Below are 18,297 nucleotides of genomic sequence, written 5' to 3'. Positions count from 1 at the left end.
TCCGTACAACAAGCAGGAAGGGTGACCTTATTTCTGAAACTTAGAACTTGGCGTCAGGAGAGCTACATTCCATTCTTGGTTCTCCCATTAATCTCTTGTGTCACCATGGGCAAGTCGTATAGTAATCGATATGCTTCCATTTCCCTTTTGTGAAATAGAGATGATAATGCTTTCTTACATTTGGAGAGCTGCTGTTCTATATTGCAAGAATTTCTAACGTACTACGTGTAGCATGCTGCTGGGTTTTGGGATGCACTAAATAATATTTCACAATTCAGTATATGCTACCAGTGCATCATCACTACACTTTAATTAAAACAGAGAGTGACTTTCAGCCCAGTCTCCTGCTACTCAGGCTGTTGAGAGCTGGAAATATTGCAGGCAGAACACTCAGCCCTTGCACAGAGAGAGAGGGCACAGCTCAACAATGTTCTTTCTACCCGTTTGGGAAACAGTAGTGATAAGATCCTTCGAAGGTCTGTTCTCATGGTACTCAGGATTTTGAGGAAGCAGCAAGGAAATACAAATGCAGGGTCTGTGCTGGTAAAATGTGGGAAACTGGTGGCAACCCCGAGGGCCCCAACAGGGACAATGACTATTTTGCTCCTCAGTCAAATCATTATCATAAAATGTATTGGGTCAGAAGGTTAGCTGGTGTCAATTAGTGTAGCTCAGTTGATTTCAAAGGAGTTATGCTCATTTATACCAGCTAAAGATCTGGGCCCATGTGGTTAATTCATCCCTGCTGTAACTGCAGTGAGTTAGATACAGAGGGGTAAATTTGGCCTAATAAATTTGGCTTACAACTGATAGGCTTCTGATATACCCAACTGACAGTGTTTTCAGTGGCCTGGTTCATAATTACTATATGAATTAATAAACGTCTTCCCTTTTTCTAGACACTAAGGAAGTCCTTTATTCAGCATAGCCAAATTAAACATCTTTCTTCCCTTGGATTCCATTAATACCAAAAATCTTCAGTCCCTTTTGGTAAATAGATTTATTTATTTAAGAAAGTGATCCGTTTCTCAGTAGTGCCAGCTGTAAGTTTAACATATGATGCAGGGATCTCCTCTGCTGTTCTGTTTCCTTTTTTATTAAATAGCACAATAAATAGCAATATACATCCCAAGCGATGTGACCAGCATGGAAGCTAGATCTGCGCCTCAGGCAGGCTGAACTTAAAATTGTTTAAAATGAAGATAATTTTTAACCAAAGAAACCAAAGCAGCACCACAATCTCTAAAATATATGGGGGTTTCACAATTACAAACGGTATTATCTGTACATCTTAATTCTTTATTAATAATATGTCCTTACTTTTGTTTTCAGCCTGCATATAAATTGCCATATCAAAGCTGCTGACTTCATAGCTATCTAACCAAATTTCCTGCAGCTGAGGCCTAGCTTTTCAATCGCATTTAAAACCAGCTTCTCATATTTTATAAATACCCTTCTTATTGTACTGTACCTTAATAAAAGACAATAGTTAGCTTTTTATATAATATATATTTGAGAGTATAGTATTCATTTAATACAATAGAGTCTTTCACACCTCTTTGTAAATTATAACTGATATATGATAAACTATGCACTTGTCTTAGACACTTTGTATACAAAAGTTTTTTTGTCTTTGTCAATCACAATACACACAACTTAGGTGCACGGAGTTATAAGAAGGAACGAGTGTGGTTGGTGGCAAATGTGTGAGAAGAGAATACTTTTAGGGTTTTAAGAAACTAAATAAAATTACATTCCAAAACACAAGCTCAAGGTTAAAACAATGTTTACGTTGTAAAAAGTCAAGCACTCAAAAGTTTGGAAATGTCAGAATTAAGGTTGCCTGTGCAACCTTAATTCTGCCCCTTTCTGCATATGCATTATCATACAGTCTTTAATTACATGATCACATATTAGTTTTTCCACAGGACCCGGGCCTCATTAAGTGCACCAGAGGAGGCGTGCTTAGGGAATTAGGCAGCTGTTCAAATTATCTTTCATCTTCATCATTCAATATGTAACTGCTTTTACTTACACTTTCCAATTAGTTGCTTTCTCTACTGCATTTCCCTCCTGCTGGATTGGCTTATAAGTTACTTGTTTTACACACCTGCAGAATGCTATTATTCTACTGTGTCATGTACCTCTATTTTCTGATCAGTTTATACCCAACACATAGTACCATCATTTGTATCGGTGATTAATTGATCTTGGAGTCTTCAATGGGAGCTGCTCCTGTTTATTTCTGGGTGCATATGCCTAAATTTGGCCTATTACCCTAAAAATAGGGCCAGCAGCTGCCACTCCTAGTTTTCCATCCCTATTAAGAATGAGATTAAGCCTTTGTCTCTTGCCTTCTGGGAATTAGGTTGTTTTTACCATACAAAGTGAAAAAAGAATATAAATGGGCAATACAATTTGTACTTCCTTATTAATATTGTATCTATTATCGTTTGTCACTCCCTTTGTTGCTGTAAGTGCTGTGCAGTATCTCGTTAGTGGTCATGCTTTCTGATTTCTGTGCTGTGTTTTAAACCTGTTTCTTATTTCCTGGCGCCCAGTTTTTGCTTTAGGGTTATTTTAATGTATGGTATTGTCATTCTGACTCCTGTTTGTGGTGTGAGATGATGCCCTGAGTACATTTCCAAGAGTCCTTTTAGTTCTCCACATTCATGCAATTCTTTGAAGGACTCCCAAGTTCATATTACTTTGCATAATATCACTGATGTGGGTAAATCTTACTGTTTTTCTTAGACAGCTTTAGGCGTCATCAGTAAAGATAAATGTCATCTGATTTATGGATTTCTTTAGGGAGGTTGGGTGTTAAAGGTAATTTTAGACATTTTGGTTTTTTGCATGCACGAGTGATTAAACAGCTGTACAAACTTTGAGAATCTTCTGAGGACACCTGTAGCGAGGCGGTGGGATACCCCATAGCCCCGCTGAGAGACGAACCTCCGCTGACACCAACGTGGGCAGAGCCACTGGGTCCTGCGCCCGCCCCTCAGAGGTCACGGCGCAGACCGGGAAGTATAAAAGCTCACCTGCAGAGCTCAGTTGAGACCCAGCCGCCACAGAGACCAGACGTCTGTGGCCGAGCTCCCTCGGGGGAGGCAGCAGAAGGCCGCAGCCGGTCTGAGGTCGCACCGGGCTGGCCGAGCCTTCCCCTCGCTCGTTACCCAGAGGAGGACTGGCCGAGCCTACCCCGCTTGCCAGCTACCCCGAGGACTGGCCGAGCCGACCCTGCCTCTTGCCAGCTACCCCGAGGAGCAGCTGAGCCTACCATCCGCTACTTACCCAGAGGAACCGAGGGTGTTTGAGACCGCCGGTGACGCTACAATGACTCAGGTACCCTACGAGGGGGAGTGCGGAAGTAGCCCGGGGGTAGCCAACCCTAGTCTGGCTGCAGCACGGCCAGAGCCTATGTCAGTGTGCTGCAGCTAGGATCCCCACTGACAGCAGCGAGTCTTTGCCGCTGCTAGAGCCCCGGGCTGGGACGCAGTGGAGTGGGAGGGCCTGCATCCCCCCTGCCACCCACTCCTTGGGTGGCAGTCTCCCCCTTTTCCCTGGCCTGGAGAGGCTAGGACCTCCTGCTATGTAACTACTGACTCAGCCCCTGCCCGAGGGCCTGAGTCCCTGACTGTTTGCTTGCTGCCCTGCCCTGACCTAGGGCCTGGGCTTCTATGGGAACTATTGACTCAGCCCCCGCTCCAAGGGCCTGAGCCCCTAACCGGGTGTGCGTTATTTCCCCCCCGACCGCAGAGCCGACGGACGGTGGACTAGAGTGAGGCGGTGGGATACCCCACAGCCCCGCTGAGAGACGAACCGCGTCAAAGCCGCACCACAACACCATAGTCTCTTCTACAGAAAAATATTACAGAGCAGAGGATCAGCACCAATGTGGCAGAGAAGCTGAAGACTGGAAGACCATTGATTTCAGTGAGTGCAGGATGGAGCTACAGGCTGGCAACACTGCACTGGGAAAAAAGAGAAGAAGTGGTGACATTACATAAAATTAATATTTCAAGACCTTAAACCAAAGTCATCTTTTTTCTAGCTTCTTTTTAACTTGCAATTATAATTTAGAATAAACCATGTTTAGCTTGTATGACAGGAAAATCTATTTCAGAATTGCCAGGCCTCTGTGATGGTCTTCACTACGGGGGAGCATTGCCTAGTGGTCAGGGGCTTAGGCCCTTTGACCTGCAGAGGGGCTTTGGTATAGAAGCCTGGCCCTCTCCACTGGGCTCTAGCCCAGTGCCCTGTGGGGGTAACAAAAGGGTCTGACACCCAGGATCACCTAAAGGCTGCCCTCCCTGGGCCACTTCCTACCACCCTGCCATTGTCCACAGTTCATAATCTATACAGAAAAGCATGAAGGGGGTCGGCTCACTGCTTGGCGCCTCTTCGTGGCAAGGTAACTCTCTCCCTCTTGGAATGGCGGCTGTCTCTTCTTGTGCCTTGGCCCTCCAGCCAGGTTAGTTTTGAGTCTCTCCTTTTCGGGGATAGTCCATAAATCAAACACGGAAGCAACACAAATAAACTGGGTTAGTAGGTGAGAGGAGGAAATGCCTCCCTGCCAGGGTCTATCAGAAGCCAGTCCTTCAGGCAGTTGTTGAAGGAGAGATCCTGCCTTCCCTCAGCCCTTTCCTCAGAAGCTGCAAGGTAAAAGTCCTTTCTCTTCCCTGACCTGAACACTAGTAAGCTGTTCTGCATCCTTTTAACTCCTCCTCCATCTCTTGCAGCTGTGGTGGTACAGGGTAGCTGAGCCCAGCGCAGCTCCTTAACCTCTTGTTGCCTAGTGTGGGGTTTGTATACCCCATCACAGTCCCTCAAAGTCATGAGATTGTCTTGATGATCATAATATTTTTTTAAAATTATAAATGTTGAGCTCTTTATATTGACCTCCTTGTTTCTGAATCTTTAGGATGCACATTTTCAAGCTTTTTTTTTCTACAACTACAAGGGCTATGAAAAAAAAAATTAACTGTTAATATCATGATTCTGAGAGCTGGAGCTTTAAAGAAAGCATCAAATATTGTGAGATTTGTGATAAAATGCTGGAGTTGGCAATGCTACAGTATTTTGGTTCTTCCTTGGCTTAATGGCTAAGTTATAGAAGGCTGCTTTATCTTGTTTTTATTCTGTTAGAGGGTGTAGCGTGTGCAGTTTTATGCATGTGCCAGAAAATGTTGTACTTAGTGCATATCAGTTGCCAGAGAACGCAGAGGATTCACATCCTAGATGTATCTTTGAAGAAGAGAAAATGTCACTTGGGCCATCCAGGTGGCTACTTCAATTGCAGTGAAAGTGAAATACCCCGTTTCTTTGATGCATGGGCTGAAGGGATAAGTATTTAGACCAATTTTTTTTTAATTGGGTACCTAGAACTAGGCACCTGTATCAGTATTAAGGAACTTAAATAAAAGTGACCTTATGTTCGGAGGCATTGTGCACCCACAATTCCCAGTCCCTGCTCCAAAGCATGAGGACTCCAGAGCTTTTCAAAGAAAATGTCTCAAGAATGTTTTTACATGAGCAAAACAATATTTTCCCCAGCTATGTTCTTGGAAATGGCAAATGTTTGTTTTTCTGAAATTAAAAATAATCAACCTGAGGCAGACACCTGGCGTGGAAAATTTCAGCCCAACTGGTTACAGTTTGGCAGTTAACAACTGAAAACAGGGTCTTATGAGAAGTTTCGGGCAATCATAATAATAGGCACGCTACCAGCTCTGCCTATAACTAATTGTCTGAGTTTTTCCCCCTCCACCTGAGGAGTCCAAGGATAGAAGCAGGGCAGTCCTTAGAAGGGTGCGAGGCCCGGGGCGGAAGTGATGAATCTGTCACTAGCTGGCACAGTCGGTCCCAGAAATCGCGCCGTCCTATGGGGCCCCCCAAAGTGTGGGGCCTGGAGCAGTCTCCCCAATTCGCAGAACCCTAGGCACAGCTCTAGCTAGAAGGGTCCTCTGTGATCATCTAGACTGACATCTATGACACAGGCCATAGCACTTCCCTCCCCCCCACCCCCCAAAAAAATCCTTAGAAAAACATCCAATCCTGATTTTAAATTTGTCAGTGATGGAGAATCAACACTTGGCAAATTGTTTCAATAGTTAATTACCCTCACAGATAGTATGTCTGAAAATCAGACTGAAAACTTGCATCTCCGACTGACTTCAACTGGAGTCCTGGCTGCCCAGCACTACTAAAATCAGGGCCATGAGAGATCATAAAATGGTAAGATAGGGCCTGATCATACAAGAGATCCATATCTGATTCCCGCTGAAGTCCATGGGTCTCTGCATGGAAACATATGTGTATCTTTTTGCAAGAAATGAGTTACTGATAGTAAGTCAGAAGACCAAATGTATACTCTAGAGTCCAAATTTACTTGTAATTATCAGTTGAGCATAATTTTGGCTTCTGTAGACTGGAAAAAAATTAATAAAATCAATTATTAAATTTGTCCATGGTTACTTTGAATCCATAATTTCTTTCTAATACATGAACATTTAAATAATCCATTTAGTCACCGTTGTTGTATATTAATTCACTATTTTGTCAGACCTTAGGCAGCTACCACATATGGGTCGGTCTAAACACTGTTTTCATTAATTATTATTCTGTCTTGTCCTGCAGTGTATGTAAATGAAGGCTAGTATGAATTTGTCAGAATTATCTTAACTTTATTCCATTTGTCAGGCATAGCGGGTTCTTATCTGGCTCATTGTTTTGAGAAAGCCTTTCTACACTTGTCTCTTTAATTTCATTTTGCATGCAAGTCTAGTGGGTTCTGCACTAAGGCCCGTATTTCCTACCAGGGCTTTATTTGCTTTCAAAATGGTATTTGCTTATAAAACTGCATTTTAAGACTTGGGTGTGTGTCTCATTATGTTCCATTATGTCTGACCCACATCTGAGTCATATGCTATCGAGTCACTTTAAGTGGATAAAGCAATTTGTTGTGATGATTTAAAAAAAAAAAGTATAAATGAACTGCTCAGCTTTATGGACAAATTTCCTTTCTTCCAGTGTTGATAGTTTGTGCAAAAAGCAGAGTTAATATAAGGGTGAGCAGATCTGTGGGCTGCTTTACTCTGGTTTACATAGATAAAAGATAGAGAGAAATGTTACTTATGACAGAATTGGCTGATGCTCTCAGCTATATCAAAAATACTAGAAGCTGTTACACAACAAAACACAAGATCATGTTTTGATCATGGAAACAAATAGCTGAGTGACTTGATGAATTGAACATAGAAAGCATAGCATAGCAATACTCAGTCCATGGTTCTTGAGCTGCATGTGGTTCTTCAGTTCTGCTTTTTGCTCTGTTCAGGGATTGGATTAAAGCAGTGGTTTTCAACCTTTTTTCATTTGTGGGCCCCTAAAAAAAACTTCAAACGGAACTGCAGACCCCTTTGGAAATCTTAGACATGGTCTGCAGACCCCCAGGGTCGAAACCACAGTTCTGTGGTAACAACAACCTTTTGTGGACCCCTTAGACACAGAGTGCGGAGCCCCAGGGGTCCATGAACCACAGGTCCAAAACAGATTGAAGTGTTGCATGGTGTCTCTTACGTTGAAGTTTCCTTCTGGGGAAAAATGGCAGTTTAATACAAAAGCAGGCAGATAATTGTGGGCGGTAATGGCGTTGATAGGTCAGGCTTATTGAAACTGGATGCCAGACTTCAAGTACCAAATTTTTCTTTCATACTTTTCCACCTTTGCAATGCCATTAACTTAAATGAAGTTGCTCCTACTTTACACCAGTGTTAAGGGTACATCTGCACTGTAGCTGGAAGGTATCACTGCCAGTTCCTGTAGATGCACAAATATTAGCTTCAATGCAGCGAGTGAGCTAAAACTAGAAGTGTAGCCAAAGGGGCCTGAGCAAATACCTGAATCCCAAGTAGAATTGTACTCAGGGCAACTAGCTACTCCTGCAGCTTGTGCTGCCGCTACACTGCTGTTTTTAGTGCACTACCGGAACTGGCAATTAGAGCTCTCAGCTGCAGGGTAGATGTACAGTAAATGAGCAGAACTAAGCCCCTTGCTATATTCTTCAATGGAAGTGAGAGACAGCAAAAAGGAGACTATAGAAAAACAGAGATGAAACAACAGAGCTGGTAAAGAAAGTGGTGTGTTTGTGTATGTAACCTCCTGCACTGCATTCGGTTTTTGGCCTGTCTGATGAGGCTACCAGTCAGGGGGTTGATCTGTGATGGTAATCACTGGATGTCTAGAATGTTTTGGTCATCACCAACCTGGACAAGCTCCACTCAGTGAAGCAGTAATGAAAGAGTCTACATGTGATTAACATGAGCTATCCTGTCCCCCATTGAAACTTTATCATCAAACTGCAGGTATATATCATGGCTGTTGTGCAGGATAATTTTAACAAAAGCTACTTTGTGACTCCACTTAGCTTGACATAACAAACCTATGAATTTACAGCTGTTAGTGGAATTAATAGACAAAAACCTGACTTTTCTTTATGATTTGTGTGTGTTGGGGTGGGGGGTGTCTTCAGACAACCAAAGCTTTGAGCTAATGCTAGTGGATTAAGTCAAAGAGAAGCTTTATGGATTGGGACAAAACCAAAGTGCCTTTAATGTACTGTTCTGTTAACTAACTATTTTGCTACCTCTCCATATCATATATAAAGATAATTACTAGCAGAAAAGATGAAATTTTCTTTCTTCAATGTTACTTGCTTGCTGGCTAATCCCAAAATTGTATGGACTCCAAAGAAATGACTTCACTGTAGAGCAGCTACTTAAGGTGTTGAAGATAATGCTTCTGTATTTCAAAAATGAAGCTAAAAATACTTTTTTTTATCTATCTGTAGTTGGAGGTTTGAAACTCTCTTTAGCAGTGCTAAAAACAGCCCACCAAACATAGCCCTCCCAGATATGCCTTAGTGACAATACAGGTCTGTGCTAGGTGCTGTACAAACACAATGGGGTCTTGGTCCATTGCTTGGCTCCTAGGCACTATCGCAATACAAATAATAAATATAATACTGTTGTAACAGGGTGCCCCCTCTGTTACTGTCGTCTTCTGTGCACAGTGTCCACTTGGAGACTGCTTGTAAACATCAAGTGTCGTCTATTTACAGCATTCCCTCATCACCTTTACAGCATTGTGCAGCACCTTAGCTACAATAACACATAATTCCACAGCCCCTTAGACCAACGATAGGAGAGGGAAGAGATCTCTCCTTCCAAGAGCTCTCTTGGCTTTGGCTCTGGCTCTCAAAGCCAGGCTGCCTTGCCTTGTCTCTGCCCCTTTTCTACTTCATTCCTGTGTTGTCATCTTCTATTCCCTGAGCTAATGGGCTAATTAGCACTTTAACTCTCCCCAGGCCATTCTAATCTGTCAATTAGGCACAACTTTGCCTGTCAGATTCCAGGGCAATTTAATTGGTGATATGGTGATCAGAGTGCTGATATAGCTGCTATTGCCCAATACTCAGTCACAACTCTTAATAACAAATAACGCATTAAGCTTGATTATGATCTCACACCAGATCTACCCCAATTTATAACTCCAATGACTTTTAGATCTGAATCAGGCCTTGCAATTAAGCCCCAATTTACAATGGGCACATGGTTAGTTTTAAGTGTGGTTATGAGTAGTTCCAAGTTTTTTTGAAGGGGCAGAACCATATTTTTGTAAAGATATTGTCTTTTTTTGTCAGAAGGGCTACTACATAATTTAGAGGAAAACAATTAAATTAACAGGAGACTTAAGGGGGAAAATAAGAGCAAAAATTATTATTATTATTATTAGACATCAGTACCATCATGACTTGAAAAATGACTGTCTTTCTATTTTAGAACTTCAGTAAAATAAGATTTTTTTTTTCCCTTCTAATGCCAATTCATCTATATCAGAATAATTATTAACATCTGGATTTTGTCTTTTTACAAAAGAATGCTTGTGCATCCAGACATCTCTGCATAATTATAATCAGAAAATAAACATGTATTGCTTTGATAATCCTCAATTTGCTGAATATAAAATAGCCATCCGCTTTAATGTTGCTGAAGTTCAGATTTTGGTCTGGCAATCTTTTGGTGATGTGCCCAAGTTCATTTGGCTAAATTGTAAAGCAAATGTTTCCTCTTATTCTTAACAAGGATTGCTTGGGATTATCTGTAGTTAGCTGATCAAGCACAGAGCTTAAAAAACATGATTAAAGTAGGTATATTATTGCTTCCATCCTGACTAGGACATTTCAGCACTTTGTATGTGTTTTTCTTGATTAAGAACACGTACGGGAGGGTTATAAAAGCATGAATGGAAGGGAGGTATTTAAATTTCACTGAAACTTAATGGGGGTTGGGCACATCCCTTTGATAATCCTCTTCCCCAAATGTTTCCTTCCTGACTTGGAGGCCAGAAGGTTTTTTTCTAAAATTCAAGGCATCAACAAGAATATAACAATGTAATAAACCTCCCCATCAAAATCGCCTCCAGTGTCCCCTTCTGACCGCACCTATTTCCTAGCTCCCTGCTGTCCAGGGAGAAAAGATGGGCCTAGCAATAATGTGCTGAAGGTTAACAAATGCATGTTATTGCCGATCAAGTGGGGAAGCAGATTTCAGAAGCACAGGCCCTAATAGAGGGCACTCTCGTAGCAGTCCCCTCTCTATTTTTTAAGAACAAACATTTTAGAGAAAGCTCTTCCCTCCAAATCTATAGGAGAAGAAGGTTTGTGGGAAAATGTTGCTTGTAGTAATGAGATCACATGGTAAATCAGTTCCGGCCTGTGTTCATCTTGAGGTTCTGATGCCTACATGTAACTTATGGTTGAAATAGATTTTAAAAGATATCTCACTTGTAGGCAATGTGGTAGCGTGAGGTTCAAGCGGGAATTCTTCAGAGCATGGACTCAAACATTTTAATAATGTGGACTACATATTTAGAGAGAGACTGTCACATGGACACTTCACTTCCCATTCATGCAGGGAACTTCCCCACCCATTTGCAACTGTGCCCAAGTTACTGCCCATCAGAGATCATGTGACATCCTTGCAGCAGCTACAGCAACTGTTCATTTGGGAAGATTGTATTAGGAATGTATATAATGTAATTTTTGCTGTTATTTAATGCTAATTATCTGGAAATGAAGGGAACCAACATCATATGCTCACCCAGCTCTTTGCAAAACACCATCAAGCGCCTCTGGGCAAACAGCAATCCATGAGTCACAGTTCAGAACCTCTGCCTGACTGTGTTGCAACTTCTCATGGGAAAGAACTCTCTCTTACAGGTATCCTAAACATCAGTTACATTTGGCTCTTTACATTAGTTCCAAGAGCTGAGTCAGTGATACGTCATTATTCATTTGCTCCTGTGCTCTAATGTATAGAACCTGTTTCAGCTTTTCTACTACTGACTGTGTGTCAGAACCAATTTTATTTTCCATTTCCTGAATAGATTTCACTATAGTTTTTTAGACAAGATACTTGGAACTTGATCTACTGAACCACTTCTTCACCCACTCACCCAATCAAATTATCTTCGATGGCTAATGTCACTTTTGTCATGGCTCTTAGGGGAGTCTTGGAGTCCTGAATTTTTATGTCTTTAATTTCATGTCTATAATTTCATATTTGGGAATTTGGGGGGGGAGTGAATATGATGGTAAAGAGACTGATCCTGCAGCAGGACTATCCTACACAAGCAAATGCTGTCAGACTGGGCCCCAAAATGTTGATCAAGCTTCATGGAAAGCTGCAAAGTTAAGCCATGAGAGACACAGACAGCTAATGTGGGGGCGTAGCTGACTCTCAGTGAGAACTCCAATTACCTGAAGAGTCATCAGGAAGCTTCCTCCTCCCCTTTGTTTAAAAAAAAAAAGACAATTAAAATAATTGGAAAGCCAGGTTGAGTTTACAAAGGTCAGTTGTTGTACAGCAAACCCTGCTGTGTTCAGAACAGCACTGTTTTAATTCTCCATTTTTATTGCAGCTAGCAAGGTTAAAATTTGGTTAAACAAAATTCTCATTGTGACTTTTAGGTTTTTCTGTATTTCCATGCCTCTCTTCCCTTTTCACTATGATTAAAAAAAGACTTTTCCTTAAAATTGCCAAGACAAATTTGCAGCCCTACTAATTGGAGAGAGCTGGGTGATTGACACTACTGGTTGCCTTTGTCATTTTTCTCTTTCTAGTGAACCCAATCCCCATGCTGGAAAAATTCTATAACACGTTTGGCAGAACACAGGTTTTGCTTATAATTTTTCTTGATAATTTTTTCCTTTCTCCTTTTCTGCTTTTCCTACTGGTATGATATTTTAAAACACCTCCAAAGAAAGAAACTTCCAAAAGTCAAGCAGGCTACAAGTGCTGAATGCAAAGAATGGAAGCGGAGGGATTCTAAAAGTGACCTTTTTCCATGGCACTAAGACAAGAAGGCTTAGAAAGTGCAAGTGCATTTAAATTGGCTCCTATCTAAAGCCCCAGTCCTGCTAACTCTTATGCCCATGCTTAACTTTACATAAAATATTGTAGTAGTAAGAAGAGGAATAGGAGGGATTAGCTGAATGAGACTACAGACATGAATAAAGTAAAGCATAAGTGTTTGTAGGATCAGGGCCTAAACTTCTCCTTTTGATTTCACATCAACCATCAGAGTGCATCTGAGAGTGCATCTGTCCTCTGTCATCTTTGATTACATCCCAAAAGTGCATTCCTTCCACAAACTATTCAAATATTTTTCATTTCATTTTTAAAAGAGAGCTTGTGCAAGGAGCGCGTGCTATAGTTATGAATAAATTCCAGCTTCCATTCCAAGATGCCATCTTCAGTTGCTCATAGTTTTCCCAAACCTACTTCCGTAGGCTTAAACTTTCCATGCGAAGTTTTAGCCAAACTGAGCCAGCCATTTCTGACAGTATTTTCCCCATATATGTTCTGACTAAAAATTTTGAACTCATATAATTTTAAAACAATGCTAGAGAGTTAAAACTTGGCTTGATTTGTACTTGAGTCTACAATCTAAGTTGTTTTAGTTATGAGGATTTAAAATAAACCAATTCCATGTATATTCACCATGTTCCAAGCATGGATTTTTTTGTTTTCTTTCTAGTTTTTTATGTGACAGGATGCATTTGCTGAATTTAAATGTTCAGAACTTAAAGATGTTGATTCGATTTTCTTCAAATATAATTCAGTTTTTAATCTCAATGCGAGATTTACTAACCAAGATATATTTTAAAACTGTTCAGAAATACACCTCTACCCCGATATAACATGACCTGATATAACACAAATTCGGATATAAGGGGGGGGGGGAGTGAGCACCCCAGCGGATCAAAGCAAGTTCGCTATAACGTGGTTTCACCTATAACACGGTAAGATATTTTGGCTCCCGAGGACAGCGTTATATTGGGGTAGAGGTGCATATTGGGTTGTGTAGCTTACACATTTAGATGATGTCTACACTACAAATTACTTCAGTATCACTTACGTCTCTCAGGGGCATGAATTACCCACACCCCTAAGCAACATAAGTTAAACCTACCTAAGCACCAGTGTAGACAGTACTGTGTTGGGAGGCGAGCTTCTCCCACCAACATAGCTACCGCCTCTCATGGAAGCAGGACTTACTAAGCCGATGGGGAGAGCTCTTTCCCACCAGCTTAGAGCGTCTTCACCAGAAGCGCTACAGCAGCTCAGCTCCATCGGTGCAGCTGCACCACTGTAAATGATGTAGTGTAGACGTAACTTAGCTCAGGAAAAGAAGTGGTTAACTGCCTTCAAAGGAAGCCATGTACAAAAGGCCTAGCCTGTCCCAGAGAAATTTCTTAGCCTTCAGGCTGGAAGAAAGGATCCCCACTTGCACTTTTTAGGGCAGATATATAAACGTGAAGGGGCAATATTGTAGAGTTCTTTGAGCAGAGAAGGAAGGGCTTTTTTTCTCTCTTCGTATACAAGGGGAATAGAGCTAGGAGATTGTCAAGCCAAGTTCTGACTAGAAAGCATGGAGAACCTGCAAAACTGACTGCTTTATTGGCCTTGTCTTCATGACAAAAGGGAAAAAAAAGGGTGTGTTTTTTAACTCAAATTAACTAACTCAGGATGAAATGAGTTATCTGGTTAAGTTTAAAGACTGATCTCCCACATAACACTTCCTCAGCATTTAACAGTTTCCCACACATTTTTTTTTTAAAAGGGAAACCCCTTTCTATGTACACTCATTGGATCCTATGCTGCATTTATAATCTCTATAAAAATGAATTAGTCTTCTTTTCAGACAACAGATATTTGCAAATCAGCACTAACTTCACTGACATTTACCAAACGGTGGGTTCGTTTGCTGTTTAGTCAATGTTGTTTATATTTGGAATTTTCCACTCTCTTGCACTAGAAAGCAAGTCTGCATTTCTATCTTCTGTGCTCTAATGCTTCACCCAGTGATCATGCAGCTTTATCTGTCATGCAACATTTCTCTGAGACTTTCCTTTCTTACTGTTCATAATGTTTCTAGGTATCAAAGTTGCTGCACTTAGAGCAAACTGTTCATATTTTTGAGCTCACATTCTAACAGTGCATAGGCTGCATGGCCTTTTTATGTGGACAGATTTGGGGCTATTTAAATACATAAAAATAACCTATACTGGTTGAAAATGGGGAGTGAGGGGGCAATCTGCAAGTTTTATATAGGCACAAGTGTGTTGTTGTAGTACAAGGATGAAAGAAGACTTTTATTTAGCACAGATTTTTATTGTCACACAATGTAAGGAGAGAAAGTTTTCAAGCAAATTGCTACCAGCTCAATCCCTTCTGACCCATTAATTTTACTGTAGCAGTAGCTTAGGTAAGTTTTGCTTTTAACTACAGAGACGTTCAAGCTGAAAAAATTGGATCCAGAACGAGACTTGTAATAGGCTAAAGATCTAAGATATTCAGAGCTGGGATTTTGGTTTAGTCCGTTATAGAGGGAAGCCATTTGTAAAATTTGGATCCATTATTAATCCCCTCTTTCCTTTGCCTAAAATTCAGAGACAGTTTTCCTAGTGAGTTAAAAATCTACTGGAGGCCTTAGATCAGAGGTGAGCAACCTGCAGTCTGCAGGCTGCACGCGGCCCCTCAGGGTAATCTGCTGTCGGGCTGCGAGACAGTTTGTTTACATTGACTGTCCGCAGGCCTGGTTGCCCGCAGCTCTCAGTGGCTGGGAACGACCACCACCATTGCCTTAGATTGTTTGTCTTATAGGTCTCAGACATTTTATAGGCTTCTAAGAAATATAATTAGTGTATAGTGGCTTATAAGCAAAACATTTAGAAGCATTATTAAAGGCATTTTGGTGTGGCTGACTTCTCCCTTCACCTACATAACACTCCTATGCACCATTGCAGGGCCGGCTCCAGACCCCAGCGCGCCAAGCGCGCGCATGGGGCAGCGTCCCGCGGGGAGGGCGGCAGGCGGCGCCGGTGGACCTCCCGCAGACGTGCCTGCGGAGGGTCCGCTGAACTTTGCCTGGATCTAGCCAAGGATTCCCAGACGTTCATTCTGAAAACAGTCCCCACCCGCCCAGCCTTCCTACTTAGATGAAAGGAATCTGTGCCGTCTGAGATCTGAATATGTTTCTTTCTGCACATGCCCGTCACACCTCAAACCCTTCCTCTCCCCCACTCTGCCCCACAACCCAGGCATGTCCATGAGATACACTTGAGCAAGAGACTTGAGATCATTCTAGATCATGTTTCCCATTCTGTAGCGCACGATAGACTAGCTTCATCCTTGGTGTAACTCCATTGGAGTTATACCACCAGCTGCCAACTCTAACGATATTTGATGTTTTACTTAAAGCTCCAGCTGCTGGAGACAAGTGATTACATGAAAATCTCAGTTTTTGTTGTTTTTTTTTAAAGTGTAAGTTTCTAGCCCTCGTGATTGCAGAGAAAAGCTTGAAGATGTGACCCAAGCGTACCCTGGAAGACCAAGAAATAAAAAGATCCCCAAATGTATTATATTTAAAATGTCATGGTTTTTAAGCCACCCTCTTGATATTTGGGGCCTGACTCATGATTTTTGAATGTTTGGGGTTGGCAATAGTGCTCCAGGAATGAACTTGGTCACTGAGTTTACTGCATTTGGGGTGAAATGCGGCCTGGTGTGGAAGTCTGGTTCTAGACTCTTCACACCCCTTAAGCACTTGTGTTGGGTCTGGCAATAAGAGTTTGGGGGAAGACCTGCTGTGTGAGTGGGCTTTGTGTCTGCTCCACATAGGTGAGAACCCCAGGGAAAGGATTGAAGAGCTGTTTGGACGTAGCTTGGGGTAGGGAAGACTACAGGATCATTTACTAGAGTACAGTGAGTCCGAGGCCCGATTTCAGAAAGCCTGAAATAGCAGCTGCAGAGGTGTTCATTTTCTGCCTGCCCCCAGGGTGGAGGGAAGGTTGAATTCCTTCCCCTTGCCCCTTGTGGTGTTGCTTGCACAAAATCACATGAGTGTGGCTTTATATGAGTATACATCGGGAAGTGACTTTCACCCTTATTAATGAGGTTTTAGTTGGACTTTTAAAAACATGTATAGTTTGAACTCACTTCTCTACATTTGCTGTACTAGAAGAAAGATCAATCCAGTAGAGGCATTTAGATGAAATATCTGTTCCTTAAGGTTTATTCTGATGTACACTTGTATATTTTATGGATGATTACAACAAAGATACTGTAAATTAAATGTAATAAAGTGTCGTGATCTCATTTAAGCTACATTATGTAGTAAAAGTACAAGTATGTGGCACAGTGTGACACATGGTTTTATAGCACTAAAAATAATCATATATATTGCTTTGGTTCATGACCCTTTCCTCTTGTGGCTTGAACTTTCTCCACCTTTTCTTCATCAGCTACCCTACCTTATGCAGCTATTGAGTAAACCTGCTGTGCTGTTAGAATTTCCATTCCTGGCTGAATGTAATAAAATCTTTGTGTAAATAAATATATGATTAACCAATTTGCTTTTTAGAAGAGCATTACATTTGTTTTTATCTTATGGTCTGTTTTTCTAATTGCCTTCTTTATGGTGTTAAAGGATAAAGAATTTGCAAGAGATGGAGTAAGTTGTGGCATATTTTGATCCAAATTGGAATCTTTCTATTTGGTATGTTTTTAGGTTTTTTTTACAAACATTGCTGCTTGATTTTTCAATGCCCTGTACTTGGGTCAGAAGGTCAAATTATTTGATAACTCAATTCCTATGCGTTCGTCCAAAGTGGGTTTTTTTTTATCCTTCAGATGTAAAATATCCAGTACAGTTGCAATGATGAGAGGGCATCCAGACTCTTAGTAGGAATCTTTCTTTTAAAATACTATTCCTGAAGATGTGAATGAAATATACTTTAGCTGACTACTGCCGATTGACAACAATAGACACTGATGAGATGGAACCATAAAATTGTTTCAAAACACTGCATACATGTGTGATTTTGCTTTTCCAGACATGTCCATTAACAGTATCTTCTCTATAATATCAGGTTCTTAACGAGTAAAATGGTAGCTCTGAAGGTGGATAAACATGACAAAGTACAGTACACACACCTTACCAGGAAAGTTTGTTAGAGAATCCTTGTGCTAGAATTTGTTTTTCCATTTAGTGAACTTGAAACTATTGCCAAAAGATAAAAGTCATGGAGAAAAATATCTCCATTAGGGGAAAAAAAATGTCACTCGAGTTTGATGATAATTTTGAGGGGGAAAAACAAATCTGACTTCTGTGATATGAAGTTGGCATTAACCTTGTCGTGCTCTGAGTTATTTTTCCTCTCATCTTTTTTCTTGATTATGCTGCTAGATACCTTTTGGCATGAACCAAAGTTGGCTCTCTTGGGTTCTATGCTTTAATGTGGGTGCATCTTTCCCTGGCATCATTTGTGTTAGGACAAGAAGTTCCATATTTTCAGGCTATGTGGATAAGGAAAAGTGGTGGCATAGCTTTCCAGGTGAAGTACTAGGAATTCAGAACTGGAAGGGACAAATCTCTAGTCTCTGAAGACATTTTTTTTTCAAAGAGAAGTGTTTGGAGATCTTTGCAAACATTCCAAAGTGCTCTTTGTTTTTTTAAGTGTATGTTTGAGGGTGAGGGGAGAGCAGGGCAGTTCCAAACAGTCATCAGATGTGGAATTTTGAAAAAGCAAACATTTTAAACACTTACAGGAGGAAAATGAAGCAATGGTAGTCCATTTTGAAGTAGATATCAGCAATATCCAGTCCTTCAATTAATCAGTAGATGAAAATGCAGTGGATATTCACATATATACTGTAATTCATTCAG

The sequence above is a fragment of the Mauremys mutica genome, unplaced genomic scaffold, assembly GCF_020497125.1.
Source record: "Mauremys mutica isolate MM-2020 ecotype Southern unplaced genomic scaffold, ASM2049712v1 Super-Scaffold_100463, whole genome shotgun sequence".
Classification (NCBI taxonomy): domain Eukaryota; kingdom Metazoa; phylum Chordata; order Testudines; family Geoemydidae; genus Mauremys; species Mauremys mutica.
The sequence above is the reverse complement of the archived record's forward strand: the minus strand, read 5'-3'. Positions refer to the sequence as shown.